At 40.8% G+C, this 7,985-nt stretch overlaps 1 long non-coding RNA gene across 1 annotated transcript in view; it reads right to left on the bottom strand.

The window, feature by feature from the left end:
- Positions 1-1,720: 1,720 nt before the first annotated feature.
- LOC108312364 overlaps positions 1,721-7,985 on the bottom strand; it is a 10,694-nt gene continuing 4,429 nt past the window's right edge. The window contains exon 3 of the long non-coding RNA XR_005202100.1: positions 1,721-1,979. This is a non-coding gene — a long non-coding RNA (uncharacterized LOC108312364). The remainder of the gene's footprint in view (positions 1,980-7,985) is intronic.

Here is a 7,985-nt window from a genome sequence, read left to right as displayed (position 1 = left end):
TTTTGCATAAATACCCAGACATGGGAATGCTGGATCATATGGTAGCTCTATTTTTAATTTTTTGAGGAATCTCCATACTGTTTTTCACAGCAGCTTCTCTCAGTGTACAAGGGTTCCAGTTCCTCCATTTCCTCACCAACATTTATTCTTTTCTTGCCTTCTGTTTTTTCTTCTCCTTTCTTGTTTTAAATAATGGCTGTCCACACTGGTGTCAGGTGGTATTTCATTGTGGTTTCAATTTACCTTTCTTTGATGATTAGTGATGCTGAGCATCTTTTTATACATCTGTTGACCATTTGTATACCTTCTTTGGAGAAATGTCTATTCAAGTCATTTGCCCATTTTTAAATTAGGCGATTGATTTTTTTGCTATTAAATTGTATGAGTTTCTTACATATTTTGCATACTAACCCCTTATCAGATATATGATTTGCAAATATTTGCTCCCATTCCATGGGTTGCCTTTTCACTCTGCTGATTGTTTCCTCTGCTATGCAGAAACTTTTTACTTCAATTCAGTCCCATTTGTCTACTTTTGCTTCTGTTTCCTATGCTGTTGGTGTCATATTCAAGGAATCATAGGCATTAGGTGTTTTTATAAAGTTCCCCCAGAAGACTCTACTGTGCAACCAGGACTTAGAACCATTGGTCAAAATTACGCCTTGCTATGATATAAAGCCTATGGTTCCATCTAGACATAAAAGTTCTCTCAGTAGAACAGACCAGTAGCTAACCATATTTATTGCCTATGTGGCATGGTAATTCCTAGAGAGAGGAGTATGTCTAAATTTCTGGATGGGGTAGGAGTGAGGTAGAAAGAAGGTAGCTGGAAAGAGCACATTCAATGTTGTTACATAATTTTATCTCTGAATAATAATTTGTTTTCATAATTTCAACTAGAAAAAGTAACAATCCACTGGAGTCACACAGTTCAGAGAGTCTAGAATGTCAGCCCTATGAGGACAGGGATCTCTGTTCCATCCACTGCGGTATCTCCAGCCCACGGACAATGTCTGGCACTTTGTAAGCACTAAAAATATATTTGTGGAAGTGGCTGAGCCCAAGATTGGATGTTGCTCTATCCTCCATGCCTGGAATTGTTGTTACCCTTTTATTATCCAGTCTCTTAGCTCCTCCTCTTTCTTGCCAATCTTGTCATCTCGTCTTAGCTCAGAGGAAGCTCTGTCCAGCAGGCAGCTTTGTGTGGCTGCATTTTTCTTCTGTGAAGCTGTAAGGGCTGTATGTTACTGAGTCTCGAGTGCAGTGTAAGTGTGTGTGTTTGTGTGTGTGTGTGTGTGTGTGTGTGTGTGTGTTTGTGGGGTGTGGGCGTTGATTCATCCAGGAAATGTCCATTTACATACTAAAGCCTGGTTGATCTAGAAGAGTAGCTGAGCACAATCGCTCCTGTGTGTCCACAGACGAGGAAGCTTAATGTAAGTTAAGCCCAACCATATTTAACAAAATATTATGTCACCGTAGTGATGGAGTGACAATCATAAAAGTACTTAAATGAAAATATGAAATATGCACTGTTTAAAAGAGCTATTAAACTTCATTCCTTCATTAAAATTATCTTCACTTGTATTTTAACAATCTGTACACTATCAAATGACAGTCTGTTTTGAATATGCCTGATAAAATTTTAAAAACCATTGACTTGTTTCTATAGCGTAAATGTGAAAGCTTGCAGAAAGATAAAGAAATGGAATACACTTGCTGGTTTTCATAATTTTTATTTGATCATTTTAGAGCACTCAGATGAGGATTTGGGAAAATCTTCATGTCACTCTTTTAATAAAGCCACAGTGAGCATTTCATGCTGCTTCCACTTCCCACACACAAACTTTCTAATTATAAAAGGACCTTTTCAGACTTATTCAGGGCATATAATCTTATTTGCAGCTCCTAATTGGAGGACTGTGTTTGTTGAAAAGAACAGAAGTCTTCAGTCATTTAGAATAAAGCTGGCCCATCAACCCCTGTGGGAAGAAAAGAACTATTTATTTTATCCGTTAATCCCAAATACAAACACAATAAAGCTGTCTTTTCTAATAGTGACCTATTTCATGTTAAATTGGGATAAAGCTAGCTTTGCTCAATAAGGCTATTGTGGTCAACAAAAAAGTCAATCTTATTAGGATTCCCATTGAATACCTTCCAATAACTTATCTTTTAAAATGCTAAACTCAAATCCCATTTGAATTCTCCACGTTGTCTGACACAAAATGCAAATCTGGAAGGGGAATAACCTCAACTAGTGAGCCCCATCTAGTGGCAGGGAAGTAAATTGCTGTTCAAAAACGTGGTCTATAATTATCCCTTATCTTTAATCTGATTTTTAAGATTCTTTTCTTTGTGTCCAAGCTCTTACGTTTTTGTTTCTTTATGGGTTTTTTTTTTGGCCTATATTTTTATTTATAAGAATAAATAACTTTCCATACCAAGCATATTGTTTTCTTGATAACTTATGAAAATATAACATTGCTTAAAATTAGCCAGATTTCCCCACTGATTTTATTTTAAAATATTAATTTTAAAATGTGGACAGTGATGTTCCTTGAATAGCATTAAAGAGCACTCATGTATTAAACTGCGTTTGATTCAAATAATATTATTCACTTATCAATTTTATTTTATCAAAAGACCCCAAACGCTCTTTACTGATAGGCGCTTTAGAGAAGCAAGACCGAGTCACAGAAAAATACAATGGAACATCTAAGGACATTGAAGATTTCAGAGTCTACTTTCCCAGGCAACATCTACATTTGAGGATTGTACTGGCTTGGAGGTCGGTTGCTTTTCCGACTACATCAGAGCTTAAGTGCAGTGTGTCTGCCTTCCACGCTTCTGCATTTCTTTTTATTCTCACAATCATAAACATGTCAAAAACCGAGTAAAGCAACAGCAGGGCTCAGCTCCAGTCATACCTGGAAAATGCTTTTGCTGATGATGCTGCCTTATCAGTGCAAACCTTCTTTGTTCCCACAACAAAACAAGTTGACAAGAGTCTTGTCATTTTATTTTATTATACTTTAAGTTCTGAGATACATGGGCAGAACGTGTAGGTTTGTTACATAGGTATACACGTGCCACGGTGGTTTGCTGCACCCATCAACCTGTCATCTATACTAAGTATTTCTGTTAATGCAATCCCTCCCCAGCCCCCTACACCACAACAGGCCCCAGTGTGTGATGTTCCCCTCCATGTGTTTATATGTTCTCATTATTCAGCTCCCACTTATGAGTGAGAACATGCAGTGTTTGGTTTTCTGTTCCTGTGTTAGTTTGCCAAGAATGATGGCTTCCAGCTTCATCCATGTCCCTGCAAAGGACATGAACTCATCGTTTTTTATGATTGCATAGTATTCCATGCTGTATATATGCCGCATTTTCTTTATCCAGTCTATCATTGATGGGCATTTGGGTCAGTTTCAAGTCTTTACTATTGTGTATGATGTTAGCTATTTATTTTGCCTGTTAGTTGATGTAGTTTCTTCATAGTTGATGGTCTTTACAATTTGGTATGTTTTCACAGTGGCTGGTACTGCTATTTCCTTTCCATATTTAGTGCTTCCTTCAGGAGCTCTTGTAAGGCAGGCCTGGTGGTGACAAAATCTCTCAGCATTTGCTGGTCTGTAAAGGATTTTATTTCTCCTTTGCTAAGAAAGCTTAGTTTGGCTGGATATGAAATTCTGGGTTGAAAATTCTTTTCTTTAAGAATGTTGAATATTGGCCTCCACTTTTTTCTGGCTTGTAAGGTTTTTGCAGAGAGATCCACTTTTAGTCTGATGGGCTTCCCTTTGTGAGTAACCTGACCTTTCTCTCTGGCTGCCCTTTTTCCTTCATTTCAACTTTGGTGAATCTGACAATTATGTGTCTTGGTGTTGCTCTCCTCAAGGGGTATCTTTGTATGATGGCCTTTCTTGCTAGGTTGGGGAAGTTCTCCTGGATAATATCCTGAAGTATGTTTTCCAACTTGGTTCCATTCTCCCTGTCGCTTTTAGGTACATCAGTAAAACATAGGTTTGATCTGTTTACACAATCCCATGTTTCTTGGAGGCTTTGTTCATTCTTTTGCATTCTTTTTTTCTGTAATGTTGTCTTCATGCTTTATTTCATTAACTTTACCCTCAAANATATTCTTTCTTCTGCTTGATTGATTCGAGTATTGATACTTGTGTATGCTTCACAAAGTTCTTGTGCTGTGTATTTTAGCTGCATCAGGTCATTTATATTCTTCTCTAAACTGGTTATTCTAGTTAGTAATTTCTTTAACCTTTTTTCAAGGTTCTTATCTTCCTTGCATTAGGATAGAACATGCTCAGAGGAATATATTATTACCCACCTTCTGAAGCCTACTCCTGTCAATTTGTCAAACTCATTCTCCAACCAGTTTTGTTCCCTTGCTGGCAAGGAATTGTGATCCTTTGGAGAAGAGGTGTTCTGGTTTTTGGAATTTTCAGCCTTTTTGAGCTGGTTTTTCCTCATCTTCATGAACTTATTTACCTTTGGTCTTTGATGTTGGTGACCTTTGACGGGGTTTCTGTGTGGACGTCCTTTTTTGTTGATATTGATGCTATTCCTTTGTGTTTGTTAGTTTTTCTTCTAACAGTCAGGCCCTTCTGCTGCAGGTCTGCTGGAGTTTCCTGGAGGTCCACTCCAGACCCTGTTTGCCTGGATATCACCAGCAGAAGCTGCAGAACAGCAAAGATTGCTGCCTGTTCCTTCCTGTGGAAGCTTCATCCCAGAGGTGCACCTGCCAGACACCAGCCAGAGCTCCCCTGTATGAGGTGTCTGTCGACCCCTGCTGGGAGGTGTCTCCCAGTCAGGAGGCATGAGGGTCAGGGACACACTTGAGGGGGCAGTCTGTCCCTTAGCAGAGCTCAAGCACTGTGCTGGGAGATCTATTGCTCTCTTCAGAGCCGGCAGGCAGGAACGTTTAAGTGTGTTGAAGCTGCGCCCACAGCCACCCCTTTCTTCAGGTGCTCTGTCCCAGGGAGATGGGAGTTTGATCTATAAGGCCCTGACTGGGGCTGCCTCTCTTTCAGAGATGCCCTGCCAGAGAGGAGGAATCTAGAGTGGCCGTCTGACTACAGGGACTTTGCGGTGCTGCAGTGGGCTCTGCCCAGTCCGAACTTCCCAGCGGCTTTGTTTACACTGTGAGGGGAAAACTGCCTACTCAAACTTCAGTAATGGTGGATACCCCTCCCCCCACCAAGCTCAAGTATCTCAGGTCGACTTCAGACTGCTGTGGTGGCAGCGAGAATTTCAAGCCAGTGGATCTTAACTTGCTGGACTCCATATGGTTGGGATCCACTGAGCTAGACCACTTGGCTCCCTGGCTTCAGCCCCCTTTCCAGAGGAGTGAATGGTTCTGTCTTGCTGGCATTCCAGCTGCCACTGGGGTATGAAAAAAAACTCCTGCAGCTAGCTTGGTGTCTGCCCAAACAGCCACCCAGTTTTGTACTTGAAACCCAGGGCCCTGGCAGTGTAGGCTCCTGAGGGAATCTCCTGGTCTATGGGTTGCAAAGACCATGGGAAAAACATGGTATCTGGGCTGGAATGCACCATTCCTCATGGTACAGCCCCTCATGGCTTCCCTCGGCTAGGGGAGGGAGTTCCCCAACCTCTTCCACTTCCCAGGTAATGCAATGCCTCACCCTGCTTCTGTTCAACCACCGTGGGCTGCACCCACTGTCTAACCAGTCCCAATGAGATGAGCCTGGTACCTCAGTTGGAAATGCATAAATCAGCCATCTTCTGCATTGATCTCACTGGTGCCTTCTGCATTGATCTTGCTGGGAGCTGGAGAGTGGAGCTGTTCCTATTTGGCTGTCTTGCCTACTGATTCCTGCCTTGTCATTTTAAAATAAAGTAGAACATATTCCTCAATTTATCAACACTTTGGATACTTCAAAATATCTTTCCACTAGCCTATGTGCTCAAACCACAAAAGTAGACATAGGTATATAGAGGTGTCTGGGTTATAGAGAAAAGAACAAAAGGCTCAAGTTCAAATACTGACACTGCCCTTCATTGGCTGCATGACCTTGGGAAGACAAATCTCCCAATAGGTGCCATGAGTTCAGGCTATGGAGCAGACAATCCCTGATTCTCCACCTCCCAGCTGTTAGACTTCAGACAAATTATTTCTCTAAGCCTCGAATTCTTTATGTATCATGATATTTACATCCTTAATACAAGAAGATTGGTATAAAGATTGACCGATAAAGTATGTGAAGTGTATAGCTCAGGGTCTGGCACATAACAGTGCTCAGTGAACACTATTATAACTCACAAACGGAGGGACCAGCACCCACCTTACAAGATGGTTGGGAAGACTCTAGGACATGGGAAAATGTTGGTCAACTCTAAGGCACTCTGTTAATGTTACGAGTTAGAACAAACCTAGTAGAACCCTCCAAGAAAGCCTAAAAATAAAGAGAGCTGTTGAAATTGAAGAACATGGGGCTTTCATAGCTCAGCACAAGCTTTGTGAACTTAACAGAATTTTTGTAGGTCTAATAATTTGTATTGTTGGCTTATATTCTATTTGGGGCTGCAAATTTCTGAAAAGAAGAGAATAATAAGAGTTGGAAGGAAGATTGTATTAATTTAGTTTTCTTGTTTTATTGAGAAAAAAAAACAAATGCCCCTTCCTTCTTCAGAACTCTGCACTCTTGAGATCTTTTAAGAATTTTTAAGTATTTGCTTAATATCTGCTTTTGCTTCTGGACTGTAAGACTCATGTAGTCAGAGGCCATGTCTGTTTGGGCTGCACCGTATCCTCAGATGTGGCCCTGTGTCCAGCAGTGTCTAGTAGTGTCTAGTACCTTGCTTACACATGGTAATTACAGACAAGCTCAAAAATGCCATATAGCAAAGTACATGAGGGCATGGACTCCTCAGAGAGGAAAGGCCGGGCACAAATTAGATCCCTCTGGTTTACTTCTTTTGTGACCTTGGGCAGGACCAATAATGACAGAACCTATTTCATAGACTTGTTCCAGAACTTTACGAGCTAATTCCTGTAGAGTGCCTGGAATGGTGTAATTTTATAAATTTACCTAAATGACCAAGATAGCAAAGTCAATTAGAATGTGTTCTGGAGCCAGAACCCTACCTAGGTCTTGCTCTCTATTTTTTTTCATCCACATCTTTCAAACTTTCTGCCCAGACCACTTTTCCAAACCACCAAAACTTTTTTTTTTTTTTAGATGGAGATTCCCTCTTGTTGCCCAGGCTGGAATGCAATGGCACAATATTGGCTTACTGCAACCTCCACCTCCTGGGTTCAAGCGATTCTCCTGCCTCAGCCTCCCGAGCAGCTGGGATTACAGGTGCCCACTACCACACCCAGCTAATTTTTTATATTTTTAGTAGACATGGGGTTTCACTATGTTGGCCAGGCTGGTTTCAAACTCCTGACCTCAGGAGATCTACCTGCCTCAGCCTCCCAAAGTCCTGGGATTATGGGCATGAGCCACCACATCCAGCCTTCAAACCATTAAATCTCATCAGATAAAAATAGCAATGAAGAATAAAGAATTGGGTGATTCACTCAGAGGTGCTGTAGGCCTTCAAAGTCTAGCAGCAAGTTTCAGGAACTCATTTAAATGGTGGTAAGGGGCTTATTACTGCTAATAACCTCCTAGCATCTAAAGCACAGAGCTGAACAGAGTATTTCATATTTTGCTCTAACAGCTAGTCTTTAAGAGTTTGACTATCAGATGTAGGCACGCTGGATTATGAAAGTGGCACATTTAAAAATATCTCTGCACCTCAGTCCTAGATGATTGTTAGCAGGTGAACTAACTGTTAGCCTACTGGAAGATTAGATGTCAGGATAATTAGCTCTCTGCCACATAGGCTATCTACTTTTCAAATCTTATTCTCTTTTTTTCCCTGCGTCTCTTAGTAGACACAACTCATTACTACTTTATGCCTGAGGTTTCTCCTTTCTTTTCAGCACACTCTTTTTTTTT

The sequence above is a fragment of the Cebus imitator genome, unplaced genomic scaffold (assembly GCF_001604975.1).
Source record: "Cebus imitator isolate Cc_AM_T3 unplaced genomic scaffold, Cebus_imitator-1.0 Scaffold124, whole genome shotgun sequence".
In the NCBI taxonomy this organism is placed as follows: domain Eukaryota; kingdom Metazoa; phylum Chordata; class Mammalia; order Primates; family Cebidae; genus Cebus; species Cebus imitator.
The sequence above is the reverse complement of the archived record's forward strand: the minus strand, read 5'-3'. Positions and strand labels throughout refer to the sequence as shown.